Consider the following 14989-nt stretch of genomic DNA (forward strand, 5'->3'; position numbering starts at 1 on the left):
TATATAACCAAATGATTTTTGGCAAGAGTGCCAAGACTCTACAGTGGGGAAAAGGCAGTCTCTCTATAACACACATTGAATGTGTTGGGTAGGCAGTCTTTAAAAAGAAGGAAATGCTGTCATGTGCTAAAACATAGATGAATTTTGACTTTATGCTGAACAAAATAAGCCAATCCAAAAGAGGCAAACAATATATGAGTCCATTCAGATGAAATATGTAAAGTAGTCAAAATTATAGAAACAAAGTAGAAAGGTGGTTGGCAAGGGCTGAAGAGAGAGGAGGAGAAATTAGTGTTTAATGGGTATAGAATTTCAGTGTAACAGCATGAAACGTTACAGAGCAATTTTGCACAATGAAGTTAACACTCCTGTTACTAAAAAACGTTTAAGCCGATAAACTTAATGTTATGTGTTTTTTTATCATAATAATAAAAAAAGAATGAGGAAGACCTCTATGTGGTAATACGTGATTTTCAAGATACATTATTAAAAAAAAAAAACTTGAGGGGCACCTGGGTGGCTCAGTCGGCTAAGCGTCTGACTCCTGATCTCCTGGTTTGTGAGTTTGAGCCCTGCATCAGGCTCTGTGCTGACAGCATAGAGCCTTCTTGGTATTCTCCTTCTCTCTCTTTCTCTCTGCCCCTACCCTACCTGTGCACGCTCTCTCTCTCAAAATAAATCAATAAACTTAAAAAAAAATGTAAAAAAACACTTGAAATGTAGTACATGCTGTATAGGTGTGTAGTAAAAGACATGTAAAAGGTAGCACTGCTACCTTTCTTATAAGAAGGAGAAGAGATACATGTATAATGTGCATGTTTTCTTATAAATTTCCAAAAGAAACTCAAGAATAAACCTAAAGCAAATATAATATGTTTACTTCTAGGCAGAGAGAAGGAATTAGAAGTGAGACTTTGAATATATTTTTTTAGACATACTTTTGACTTTGGACTTGTTGACACTTTTAGCCTTTAAAAAAATTAGGGTGGGGGGATTAAGAGTACACTTATGATGAGCACCGAGGAATATATAGAATTGTTGAATCACTATATTGTATACCTGAAACGAATATAACACTGTATGTTAGCTAACTGGAATTAAAATAAAAATGTAAAAAAAAATACAATACAAACTATAAGTAAATTTTTTAAATAAAAAATATTTATAGACTGTCTACTAAAAATCCCAAGCATTTAAAACATAACAAAACTTTTCCTTTTTATGTCTGCCATTGGAAAAAAAAAAAATCAGAAGCAATCTCTTAGCCATTTAATCTTCATGAAGTTTTCATGGGTTTTGTTTTCATGCATTCATGAGGTGGCTGTGCTTTTGTTAAGTTCACTTTTAGTTTGCTTTATTTTCTGATTGTGCATTCTGTTAAGAGGAGGAACATATTCAGAAAGTGGCATTTGTCCAGAAGAAGGGGAAATGGATCTCTGGTGGAGTTAGACAAGTCTTCCTTGTAAGGAGAACAGGTTGGTTTGTAGCCTCTGAGCAATTTCCATCTTCCTACAAGATATTGTTATATCTGTATCTCTTGCCCTGAAATGGCAAATTCTACCTTCCTATTTGTTTTCTGTGTGGTAAAGCTACATTTCTATCAGGCTCCTTTGTCTTGCACTTCTAGTACATCACATGCAGGGGACTCTTCCAGGAAGCAAGGGCGATTACCAACCTTTTCTTATCTGTAAGCATTTGTTTTCTCGGGGTTATTTTGTCTGGCTTGATCTCATGTAACAGATTATAATTGTTAATGGAAAGGTAAACAGTTTCTAAACTCTAAAGATGGTCAGCATCATATACAAGGACCAGTTATCGATATGGATTACAGTGTCTTCCAGGAGTGGAAAGTGGGTAAAGTATTGTTTCTTAGTCTTTGAAGGATTCTTGATTTGTTCTGTTTGGGTAGCAATATATTTATAATTCAAACACTGTTATTTTTCATTCTTGTGTGCCTCATATAGTTTTTTTGTTTGCTTTGTTTTCTGGGGGTTTTTTTTGTTTGTTTGTTTGGTTTTTTTTGGCGGGGGGAGGTTCAGCGTAGAATTTAGTGATTCATTATTTACATATAACACCCAGTGCTCATCCCAAGAAGTGCCCTCCTTAATGCCCATCACCCATTAGCCCATCACCCCACCCACCTCCCCTCCAGCAACCCTCAGTTTTTTCTCTATGGTTAAAAGCCTCTTATGATTTGCCTCCCTCTCTGTTTTTATTTTATTTTTCCTTCCCTTCTCCTATGTTCATCTGTTTTGCTTCTTAAATTCCACATATAAATGAAATATATTTGTCTTTCTCTGACTGACTTATTTTACTTTGCATAATACATTCCAGTTCCATCTACATTGTTGCAAATGGCAAGATTTCATTCAAAAAGTAAAAGTAAATTTTTAAAATGGAAACCACATCAAGTTTTTTCAACTCTGATTCACTCATTCACTCTTATTCTTTTTTTACTATTTTTCACTTGTTGCCAAAAAAAAAATAATAGTCCCTTTTGTTTTTTTTTTTTACCAGTTCTACCAAGTTTAATGATAATTTTGAGGAAGTTATTTTTTTTAATTTGCCAGTTTTTTTTATTTATATATGAAATTTATTGTCAAATTGGTTTCCATACAACACCCAGTGCTCATCCCAAAAGGTGCCCTCCTCAATACCCATCACCCCCCCCTCCTCCCTCCCACCCCCCATCAACCCTTAGTTTGTTCTCAGTTCTCAACAGTCTCTTATGCTTTGGCTCTCTCCCACTCTAACCTCTTTTTTTTTTTTTTTTCCTTCCCCTCCCCCATGGGTTCCTGTTAAGTTTCTCAGGATCCACATAAGAGTGAAACCATATGGTATCTGTCTTTCTCTGTATGGCTTATTTCACTTAGCATCACACTCTCCAGTTCCATCCACGTTGCTACAAACGGCCATATTTCATTTTTTCTCATTGCCACGTAGTATTCCATTGTGTATATAAACCACAATTTCTTTATCCATTCATCAGTTGATGGACATTTAGGCTCTTTCCATAATTTGGCTATTGTTGAGAGTGCTGCTATGAACATTGGGGTACAAGTGCCCCTATGCATCAGTACTCCTGTGTCCCTTGGATAAATTCCTAGCAGTGCTATTGCTGGGTCATAGGGTAGGTCTATTTTTAATTTTCTGAGGAACCTCCACACTGCTTTCCAGAGCGGCTGCACCAATTTGCATTCCCGCCAACAGTGCAAGAGGGTTCCCGTTTCTCCACATCCTCTCCAGCATCTATAGTCTCCCGTTTCTCCACATCCTCTCCAGCATCTATAGTCTCCTGATTTGTTCATTTTGGCCACTCTGACTGGCGTGAGGTGATACCGGAGTGTGGTTTTGATTTGTATTTCCCTGATAAGGAGCGACGCTGAACATCTTTTCATGTGCCTGTTGGCCATCTGGATGTCTTCTTTAGAGAAGTGTCTATTCATGTTTTCTGCCCATTTCTTCACTGGGTTATTTGCTTTTCGGGTGTGGAGTTTGGTGAGCTCTTTATAGATTTTGGATACTAGCCCTTTGTCCGATATGTCATTTGCAAATATCTTTTCCCATTCCGTTGGTTGCCTTTTAGTTTTGTTGGTTGTTTCCTTTGCTGTGCAGAAGCTTTGTATCTTCATAAGGTCCCAGTAATTCACTTTTGCTTTTAATTCCCTTGCCTTTGGGGATGTGTCGAGTAAGAGATTGCTATGGCTGAGGTCAGAGAGGTCTTTTCCTGCTTTCTCCTCTAAGGTTTTGATGGTTTCCTGTCTCACATTCAGGTCCTTTATCCATTTTGAGTTTATTTTTGTGAATGGTGTGAGAAAGTGGTCTAGTTTCAACCTTCTGCATGTTGCTGTCCAGTTCTCCCAGCACCATTTGTTAAAGAGACTGTCTTTTTTCCATTGGATGTTCTTTCCTGCTTTGTCAAAGATGAGTTGGCCATACGTTTGTGGGTCTAGTTCTGGGGTTTCTATTCTATTCCATTGGTCTATGTGTCTGTTTTTTTGCCAATACCATGCTGTCTTGATGATGACAGCTTTGTAGTAGAGGCTAAAGTCTGGGATTGTGATGCCTCCTGCTTTGGTCTTCTTCTTCAAAATTACTTTGGCTATTCGGGGCCTTTTATGGTTCCATATGAATTTTAGGATTGCTTGTTCTAGTTTCGAGAAGAATGCTGGTGCAATTTTGTTTTTTTTAATTTTTTTTTTCAACGTTTATTTATTTTTGGGACAGAGAGAGACAGAGCATGAACGGGGGAGGGGCAGAGAGAGAGGGAGACACAGAATCGGAAACAGGCTCCAGGCTCCGAGCCATCAGCCCAGAGCCTGACGCGGGGCTCGAACTCACGGACCGCGAGATCGTGACCTGGCTGAAGTCGGACGCTTAACCGACTGCTCCACCCAGGCGCCCCTGCTGGTGCAATTTTGATTGGGATTGCATTGAATGTGTAGATAGCTTTGGGTAGTATTGACATTTTGACAATATTTATTCTTCCAATCCATGAGCAGGGAATGTCTTTCCATTTCTTTAAATCTTCTTCAATTACCTTCATAAGCTTTCTATAGTTTTCAGCATACAGATCCTTTACGTCTTTGGTTAGATTTATTCCTAGGTATTTTATGCTTCTTGGTGCAATTGTGAATGGGATCAGTTTCTTTATTTGTCTTTCTGTTGCTTCATTGTTAGTGTATAAGAATGCAACTGATTTCTGTACATTGATTTTGTATCCTGCAACTTTGCTGAATTCATGTATCAGTTCTAGCAGACTTTTGGTGGAGTCTATCGGGTTTTCCATGTATAATATCATGTCATCTGCAAAAAGCGAAAGCTTGACTTCATCTTTGCCAATTTTGATGCCTTTGATTTCCTTTTGTTGTCTGATTGCTGATGCTAGAACTTCCAGCACTATGTTAAACAACAGCGGTGAGAGTGGGCATCCCTGTCGTGTTCCTGATCTCAGGGAAAAAGCTCTCAGTTTTTCCCCGTTGAGGATGATGTTAGCTGTGGGCTTTTCATAAATGGCTTTTATGATCTTTAAGTATGTTCCTTCTATCCCGACTTTTTCAAGGGTTTTTATTAAGAAAGGGTGCAATAATAGTCCCTTTTGGTTAATTTTAATGTTCATTGTTAATTTGTGTGTAGTCAATTTCTAACTCTCCTCTACTAGCTATAGCCTGCACTTAAGTTACTCTGTTCTCTTGCTTAATTAATGCTTGCAAAACATGATTTCTATCCCTGTCTCAGCAGCTAAGTATTTTCATGTAGTCAGCATGCAACATAATGTAGCAATTAGAAACCTACCTTGAAATAGTCAGTAAAAGGTCTGTTCTCACAGTGGTATTTTAAAAGGTTAATTTGGGTAAACAATTAAATAAAGGTCCTTTTTGCCTTTGCTCTGTATTTCCCATGTTTGGTTTACTTCTCACAAACACGTGACTTTGGAAGTTATCATTGAAGATGGGTCCAAAATGGTAACTAGGGATTTGCTTCTATTCAAATTTTGACAATACCAGTCAGCAGTAACATTCATATCGTTACTACTGCTCATCTTTTCCTGAGCTTTTAAATTTCTTTCTGTGGTCCAGACATCCTGTACGCTTTGAAGATCAGCTTTTCCTAAAGTCAGAACTCTCCTATAGGCAAAGGCACTTTGTGATCGCTAGGAAAGCCACTTTGATGACTTCATTGGAGGAAATAATGCAGAGTGGTTAAGATCATTTGCTATGGAGCCAAAGTGCCTGGGTTCAAATCCTGGTTTCACCATTTAGCTGTGTGACCTTAGGCAAGTCACCTAGCCTCTCTGTTCCTCAATTTTTCATCTTTAGAATGGGGTTAATAGTAATACCTACCTCATAATTTGCTATGTATGGATTAAATGGATTAAGATATCTAAAGTATGGAACAAATTGGCAAAAAAATGGGAAGCATTGTATGAGTTAATTGCCTGCCTACCTTCCTTCCCCAAAGGAATGCTGTTGGATAGCAGGCACCATTCACTTGCATGGTTTCTCTCCTATGATGATAACATGCCCTTCCCTCTCCACGCCCCCCCCCTCCCCCCCCCCCCCCCCCCGCCCTTAACTGACCCTCATTCATTCATTATCAACTAGGGGAAAAAGAGAAAGTAAGGAGAGAATAAAAGAAATACAGTTCATTGTATGGACTGCCTCCATCATTTAGGAGGGCACAGGAGTTGCTGCATGTTAACAGTGCCCCTTTTCTACTTCTCTGTGGTATCCTTCCTGGCTGCTAGATTTCTTAAGAGGAACACACTCAGCCATCTAGAGGCAAAGCTCTATCACTGTATGGTGAGGAAATGTTAAGGTTTGAATACCACATAGATTGAATCAGTTACAGGTATACCATTTTTTAACTTAAACCAGACAGACCCATTTTAGCTCAGATTCCTAATAGCTTTGTTGAACCTAGAGATAATCAGCACTTTGGTTCTATTCCTTTTGGATTTTTCTTGCTGACCACAAGGCCTTTTTGTTCTCAGTTAAAACTTGTGATCACTGGGGCGCCTGGGTGGCGCAGTCGGTTAAGCGTCCGACTTCAGCCAGGTCACGATCTCGCGGTCTGTGAGTTCGAGCCCCGCGTCGGGCTCTGGGCTGATGGCTCAGAGCCTGGAGCCTGTTTCCGATTCTGTGTCTCCCTCTCTCTCTGCCCCTCCCCCATTCATGCTCTGTCTCTCTCTGTCCCAAAAATAAATAAACGTTGAAAAAAAAATTAAAAAAAAAAAAAAAAAACAAAAAAAACTTGTGATCACTGAAGCTATCTGAATGATAATTAATTTGATTTTAATAATTGTGATCAATATTTCTTGCCATCTTATTTGGTTTTTCTAAACAAGATCCTGTGTCTTCACTTCTATACTGTTTTAAAAATGGGGGCGCCTAGTGGCTCAGTTGGTTGAGCGTCTGACTCTTGATTTTTAGCTCAGGTCATGATCCAAGGGTCATGGGATTGAGCCCCACATCGGGCTCTGTGCTGAATGGGGAGCCTGCATAGGATTCTCTCTCTCTCTCCCTCAGCCTCTCTCCCCTGCTTGTGCGCTGTCTCTTTCTCTCTCTCTGCCTCCAATAATAAAATTTTTTTTTTTTTTTAATTTTTTTTTTTCAGCGTTTATTTATTTTTGGGACAGAGAGAGACAGAGCATGAACGGGGGAGGGGCAGAGAGAAAGGGAGACACAGAATCGGAAACAGGCTCCAGGCTCTGAGCCATCAGCCCAGAGCCTGACGCGGGGCTCGAACTCGCGGACCGCGAGATCGTGACCTGGCTGAAGTCGGACGCTTAACCGACTGCGCCACCCAGGCGCCCCAATAAAATTTTTTTAAATGCAGATTTCTTTGAAGTACGTTATCTCTTGCTTTTGCCCATCCTAGTCTAGCTACTACTTTAAATGGGTTACAGAAGTAGTGGGGCGGTTCTTCCAGATCACATTATCTTTTCAATACAAATGTTACCATATTTAATACAAATAACGTGAATTTTTTCAGTCTTCTCAAAAGTCTTCTCAAAACTGTATATTTTGTAGAACTTTTGCCCTCTTACTTCATTGATTCTATTGTCTCGTCCCAATTCTCAACCTCTTGACAGGATATCAGTGTGAATTTGTATTCATTTTTCTTCTTTACCTACACCTTTGTTCCTTATGGATACAGAATAGATCATTAATAGATCATTAATAATTTTTTTCTTATATTGCTGGTGTGATTTTAGTTTCTTTTTCATGAAAATGAAGAAAAGAACTTGTATTAAGTTAAGAAATTACAAATCAAGAATTGGGAATGGTGATTGCTCCTGCTGAAGTGTCATTCTTTCTCACCTATACTTGAACAGAGAATAAGAAACTTTTGCTTCCAGTTATAGAAATTCTTCTGGGGAATAACTCAGTTGAGGGCAACTTTATTCTTTTCCTATTTATCTATTACTTTGACGGGTTGAAAGTCACATCAAACAAGGGCTATTCTATATTCTTATTATCTTCCACTAGTGTTTAAAATTTTTAAACACATTAAACATTCAGCAGATATGTGTTCAGTGCTTATTATATTCCAAGTACTGTGCTGGGCACTGGGAATAAAAAGAACATGCCATGATCTCTGACCCTGGAGGACTTCATCATGATAAGGCACCACAGTGCCGTGCAGAGAGCGTTAGTGTTAGAATCAGCACATCCAACTCTGCCTCTTCGCAGTGTGTAACAGAGAGCGAGTTGTCTTAACATCTCTGAGCTGGTTTCCTCTTCTGTAAAATGAGAGAGTTGGCCTAAGTGATCTCTGCATCTGACATTCGATTATTCCTAAATGGGATATTTTTCTTAAGGTTACTAACTTAAGGCTGGTGTGAGGATCAAATTAGAAAAAATTTACGAAAGGACTTTAAAAACTATTAGGTGTTGTCTAAACAAAGACATTACTAATTATTTACTGATTTGGCAGTATTTGCTAATGCTTTTGGTCCAAAGACCAGATGCATTAGGTGTTATAATTAAGTTACAGAAGTTTAAGAAATAAAGGATGACCTTTTCATGACTTTGGCTCTGAGTTCTAGGCATATTTTAGGGTATCTTATTATCACCGTTATTTAGTAAAGTAGGTACTCTGTAAATGTGCATTGATTTAAGCCATAGGTTTTGAAATTCTGTATAATTATAAGGTACACCACAATCCCTGTGGTTTGGGATTATCTCTTCTATATTAGGCTTATGGAATTCTGGGTTAACTAAGGTAATTGTTCATCAGTATGAAATAATTGTTTTTAGGCAAATATGACTGCATATTTACAGCTTGCCATAGGACTACTGTGTCTAAACATAGAGTACATTTCAATTTGGGGTCAGTTTTCTTTGGCTATTTGTCCAGTAAATATTTTCAAGTGTGTGGCAAATACCAGACCTTCCAATGTATGGGTTCTTCAAAAAGTGCAACTGTCTTTTTCTATGTTTGTAGATTATAAGAACCCCTGATAATATGCCCAAGGACTGAGCCCATAAGCCAATTCAAAAAGTTGAATCAGTAATTATGTTTTAATTATTATTATAGGTGTTTATTCTCAGATCTAAGTAATAGTTTCAGCCCTCTGAAATTTTTTATTGCTAAGCATTATGATTATCACTAGTCTGTTCTTCAGAAGTTTTCATGATGTATACCCTTTTATTTTGTTTGGCTTATTCATAATTATGGCTAGATAATTTACTGTTGAAATGGTGAGACTTTCACTAAAAGCTGCTTCCAAAGTAAGATTTGAGTATATTTTCATTTGCAAAGTTACTGGCAATAAAGAGTAATAACTATTGCTTATTTAATCTGCCAGCATTTAAGCTTTCACATTAATTTTATGTTTATGACTATATGATTATAAACTTGATTTACCTTCAGCTTTTGAAGAATAAAACCATTACCCTGTTTTACTGGTAAACTCATATACCTAATGACTCATGCCTTTTATATATGTTAGGAAAATGGTGTTTCATTGTTAAAGTTAGAATTGAGTTAGTCAACCAGAAGTGAACCTCTAATTGTTTCCAAATGCTTCCTCTTTGGGTTTGGATGAAGCTCTAAGTGTTAGCTCAGTCAGGAATTTGCTAAGCTTGTCTTTTTCCCAGTATCCTTTCATTATGGGTAGATAGATCCATGCTAAAATCTGTTTTATGATTTCCCATTACGATAGTTAATCAGAAAAATATGGACGCAAACTCCTGAGCTAAACACTAAAAAGCAAAAATAAAGTTTCTGCAAGTTTCTTTTACATTTTTATGATCTTTGAAATTGTTACAGAAATTGACCTTGGTTCTGAATTGCTGAAAGGTTTTAGCAAGTACCTTTCTCCCTCTTCCACAGTTTCATGACCTACTTCTAGTTACCTCTGAAATCCTTACATGATTTTAGAATTCCTATTAGACAGAATTAGTGTGACACATCCATGTGCTTTGGCGAATGCTTGCTGCTGTTGAATAGAAACATTTTATTAAATTTCTACTGAAGCAGGCAGCCATTTCAAATCTTATAATATAGCAAAATCAATAAACACCTCATTGACCCTTACCAAAAAAAAAAAAAACCGCTGTTATATATTATTTCCTTATATCATTGATATCTTTTATTTAGTTATTTTAAAATTAATTTTATTAAAATGTTTATTTGCATTATGATTCTTAAATTGAGTGTTAAAGTAAATGATTTCTAAATTCCCTGTTAATTCTAATAGTGTGTTATCTGTGATCATGGAACTTCTTCACCAGTTCTAGAATCCTCAAACTAAGCCACATGTGAATAAATGAATTTTATGAGAAAAGAGGAAATACTAGTCCATCCATCCTTCCTTCCTTCCCACCCTCCTCCTCCTCCTCCTCCTCCTTCTTTTTTAAACAAATGTGATGGCAAGGCATAGCTGGCTTTGGGAAGCAACATACATGGAATATAGACATAAAAAGTTGAACAAAGGTTTGGATAAATTTGTAGATGGTTGTTCTGGGTGCCTTATTAAGAGACTGTGTTGGGGAAATGTCCTTAAGGTTTTAAGGCTGATCTCTTCAAGGATTATTATAGATTAGACTCAGTCATCTCTTACTTATTGTGTTTTAGCTAACACAAAAATTAGAAAAACTAGACTATGCCTAGGTATTCTAAAACCTTATATTTAAAAAAAAATTTTTTTAATGTTTATTTTTGAGAGAGAGAGACAGAGTGTGAGCAGGCAAAGGGCAGAGAGAAAGGGAGACACAGAATCTGAAGCAGGCTCCAGGCTCTGAGCTGTCAGCACAGAGCCCGACACGGGGCGCGAACCCACAAACTGTGAGATCATGACCTGAGCCAAAGTCGGACCCTTAACCGACTGAGCCACCCAGGCGCCCCCTAAAACATTATATTTTAAAAGTCATTTGCAAAAAGATGTTTCCCATCTGCTGTTTAATAATATCATTGCTCATAGTGTTTGCCTTCTGCTACAGTAAGGTCTGTATTCTTTTCTATTTTTGCCCATTTTTCTCTATTTTAAAAGGGATATTCAAAAGTAAGTTACCAACACATTAATAAAGAAAACTGTTCGCCAAAAGTTCATGGGAAATGAAAATGGATACAGGCATCGTCTCTAGTTGTTTTCCATTCATATGCACCTTCTTCCAAATGCTGGGCCCTGAATGAGTGTGTTGCCTGATTTCCAGTGACCTCTCTATAGGCTTTTTCAAAAGTTGTGGATTCCATTAAAGTAGCTATTGTGTATTATTTATCGTTTTATTTCCAGTGCCTAGCACATGCTTGGCTCATAGTAGGCATATAATAAATGTTGACTTGAACTTTTCAAAATTGAATTTGGAGTCCAAAGTCTTGGTCTTTTTATTCTAGCTCTCCTACTCACTAGCTGTGTCCTTCAGCAAGTTCCTTTGGTGTTCTAGACCATCATTTCCAAATCTAGAGTAAGATTCCATCTAGTTCTAGGAAATATGATACCAAATAGTTCAATAGTTGCTTATTCATATTGATTGCTTAATAAAATCCATTTGCAGGAGTAAAGCAGTTTGCCAAGTAGATCTCTCCTCATTTTGTGATGCTTGATATACATATATACAGATGTATATATATGTATACATATATATGTAACATTTTCTTTCATTTCCAAATATATTCTTGCACTAGTATTCCTTATAGTTTGACCATTTTTTTCCTTATGGAATGAAAAATGAAGATGGAAGGAATTGCCTAGATATTTAATCCACTTCCTCATTTTACAGATGAGAAAATTGGTGCTCTGGAAGGCTATACAATTTGTCCAGAGTTATTTAATGGCAGAATTAGAACCCAAGTATCATGAGTCCATTTTCTACCTCACATATCTTTAGGCATTATTAGCAGTTCCTTGGGATAAAGATTGAAGAAGAAATGATCAAAATAGCTAAATTTTTCTGTGTGGTTCTAAGAGGTACATAGAAAAAAAAAAAAAACCTCTTTTTTCTCAAACTTTCATTATAGCAGAACCATTTTTGTGCCTCACTTTCTGAAAAGTACAGTAAGGAAAGTAGGAAAACATAAAAATTGTAAGTTAGTTTGTAAAAATATTCTATGACTGGTCCTTTCTTTTTCTTGAGAAATGATGGAGAGGGGAAAGAAAAATGTTATAATGGTTGAATTGTAGCCTGTGAGTCTACCAACATGTTTTTCTTTGCCTTTTTTATAAACCCAGGGCATCCTCACCTGTATAATAATAACAGCACAGTAGATAGAAACAGATACTGCTCTTCAGGTTACATGAAGGAATAACCAATATTCTTTTGCTGTAAAAATCCTTAACCCCACTTCTAGTTGTTCTAACATTGCCATAGGTAGCGCAGATTTTTTTTTTTTTTTTTTTTTAAGGAGCACAGAAAGGACATTTCGTACAGTTGAGAGAAGAACAGTTTGGGATCAGGAAATATACCCTAGAAGGGGTGACACTTGAGATTTTAGAGAAGGAATAAAAGCCAGACTACAAGGCAATTTAGGGACATTCTAGGCAGAAGTGACAGCATGAGTAAGCATGAAAAGAAGAAACAGCTAAAAGTAAAGTGCAAGGATGTTTGGTTTGAGGGCTTAAAATGTGAAGCAAGGATTGATAGGATGTGAAGCTAGGCAGGGCAGATCCAAAAATATACCATGTTGAAGAGCTTACATTTAATCCCCTAGGCAGTGGGGAGCTTTTAAGGGATTTTTTTTTTTTTTTAATGGGGAAGGGATAATAGGGTCAGATACTGATTTTAGATAGATTAGTCTAATAGTTTTAAAAAGAATGGTTATATTAGTTATCTAAGAATGCATAACAAATAAAAAAAACCTAGTAGCTAAAATAATGGGCATTATCTTATAGTTTTGGTTCAGGAACCTGGTCATAGTCAGTGAGGATCCTTGGCTCAGAGTCACTCACAAGATGGCAGTCAAGGTGTCAGCCAGGGCTACAGTCATTCTAAGGTTCATTTGGGGGAGAATCCACTTCTAAGCTCACTGAAGTGGTTGTTGAAAGTACTGAGTTCCTTTTGGACTATTGGACTGAGGGTCTCAGTTCCTCCAAGGAGGCATCCCTCAGTTGCTTGTCACTTGGGCTTTTCCTTAGAACAGGTCACAACATGACAGCTGTGAGCAAAGTGAGAGCGTAAGAGAGCAGGGTGAACAAGATGGAAGCCAGAGTCTTTTAACCTGATTTTAGAAGTGCCATGTCCCACTTTTGCTGTGCTGTATTAAAGTCACTAGGTCCAGCCCACACTCAAGAGTAGGGGATTGCACAAGAACATGAATAGTAGGGGGGCATGGGCCATTGGGATCCATCTTCGAAGCTGCTTATCACAATGGACTTGAAGTAAGACTAGAGGCAAAAATGGCCCACTAGGAGGTGATTATAATAATCCAAGTGAAGATGTAGAGATTATTGTAGACAAGTGTAGTAGAATGACAAGGATGGAGGCAAGAGAGATTTAGGATGTTAAATCTTGAGAACTTAGTGATTTAGAGCATGGGGGTTTAAAGGGAGAAGAAGGAATTAAAGGTGGCATCTAATTATTCGTACTTAGCTCTTCATCTGACTAAAGAATATTTTCACTTGAATGTGACTTAACCTCCTGTCTACACTGAGTTTTCATCTTCACTACTGCCATTCCCTCCATGCTTTTTGTCTTTTGGACTTGTCCTTGGTGTCACTTCACTGTTTCTTCACTACATCCAGTTAGACACCAGTTATTTCTCTCCATATCTGTTTAATTTTCCTAGTTATCTCTGTTCCTATCTTACTTTCATTATCCAAGTACTTATCACTGTGCACTTAACGTGTGGGAACAGTCTCGTAATTGCTTCCTTCTGCCCATTTCCTATCTTTAATCTAGATTCTAAAACATCTAATATTTGCTTATCTATCATTGATTTAACCAACAAGTATTTGTTGTGGGCTGACTTTGGAACCAGCACTTTACTAGGCCTCCTTGGGAATTGTGAGGAAGACAAGCATCCTCTCTGTTCTCATTGTCTTTGTTCTTTGAATGTCTCCTCTTCCTTTCCACCTGTCAGAAACATCACTAATTTTGGGGGGTGCCTGGCTGGCTCAGTCAGAGGAGTACATGACTCTTGATTTTGGAGTTGTGAATTCAAGCACCACATCAGATGTAGAGATTACTTAAATGAAAACAAAACTTAAAAAAAAAAAAAAAAAAGAAATATCACTAATATTTAAGGTACATTTCAACTTCTGCCTATCTTGAAATATATGTTTCTTTTGTCTCTGTCTCCTACAGCTGTAACTAGAAGGGATTTTACTTTGGAAATTTTGAGATTGTCCACATTTAAAAGAGAGCACTGGCTTAAGTTATTAGTGCAGTGAAGCTTTTTCTGACCTCCTCTCTCAGTCTGCTTCAAGCAGTAGAGCTGTGCCTGGCCACCCTGACCCACTGGAATCCTGTGGAGAGCTTTTTTTTTTTTTTTAATTTTTTTTTTTTTAATGTTTATTTATTTTTGAGACAGAGAGAGACAGAGCATGAACGGGGGAGGGGCAGAGAGAGAGGGAGACACAGAATCGGAAGCAGGCTCCAGGCTCTGAGCCATCAGCCCAGAGCCCGACGCGGGGCTCGAACTCACGGACCGCGAGATCGTGACCTGAGCTGAAGTCGGACGCTTAACCGACTGAGCCACCCAGGCGCCCCTGTGGAGAGATTTTTAAAAACATATGCCGTGGAATACCTGGGTGGCTCAGTTGGTTGAGTGTCCACCTCTTGGTATCGACTCAGCTCATGATCTCACAGTTTGTGAGTTTGAGCTCCGTATTGGGCTCTGCACTGACAGCATGGAGCCTACTTGGGATTCTCCTCTCTCTTCTTTCTGCCCCTCCCCTCTTTGTGCTCTCTCTCTCTCTCTCTCCCCGCCTCAAGATAAATAAATAAAAACTTTTAAAAATAGTAAACAAATGAGAACAGATGCCTTGACTTCCCTTCAAAGATTCTGATTTAATCTGTCAGAAATGAAAACAAATAAGACTCTA

At 37.9% G+C, this 14989-nt stretch overlaps 1 protein-coding gene across 1 annotated transcript in view; it reads left to right on the forward strand.

Moving 5' to 3' along the window:
• The window catches only part of SLC30A7 (solute carrier family 30 member 7), an 85981-nt gene that overhangs the window by 53265 nt on the left and 17727 nt on the right, over positions 1–14989 (forward strand). The gene's annotated exons all lie outside the window — the stretch shown is intronic.

Source organism: Puma concolor, chromosome C1 (genome assembly GCF_028749965.1).
Source record: "Puma concolor isolate L17-30 chromosome C1, mPumCon1.1.hap2, whole genome shotgun sequence".
In the NCBI taxonomy this organism is placed as follows: Eukaryota; Metazoa; Chordata; class Mammalia; order Carnivora; family Felidae; genus Puma; species Puma concolor.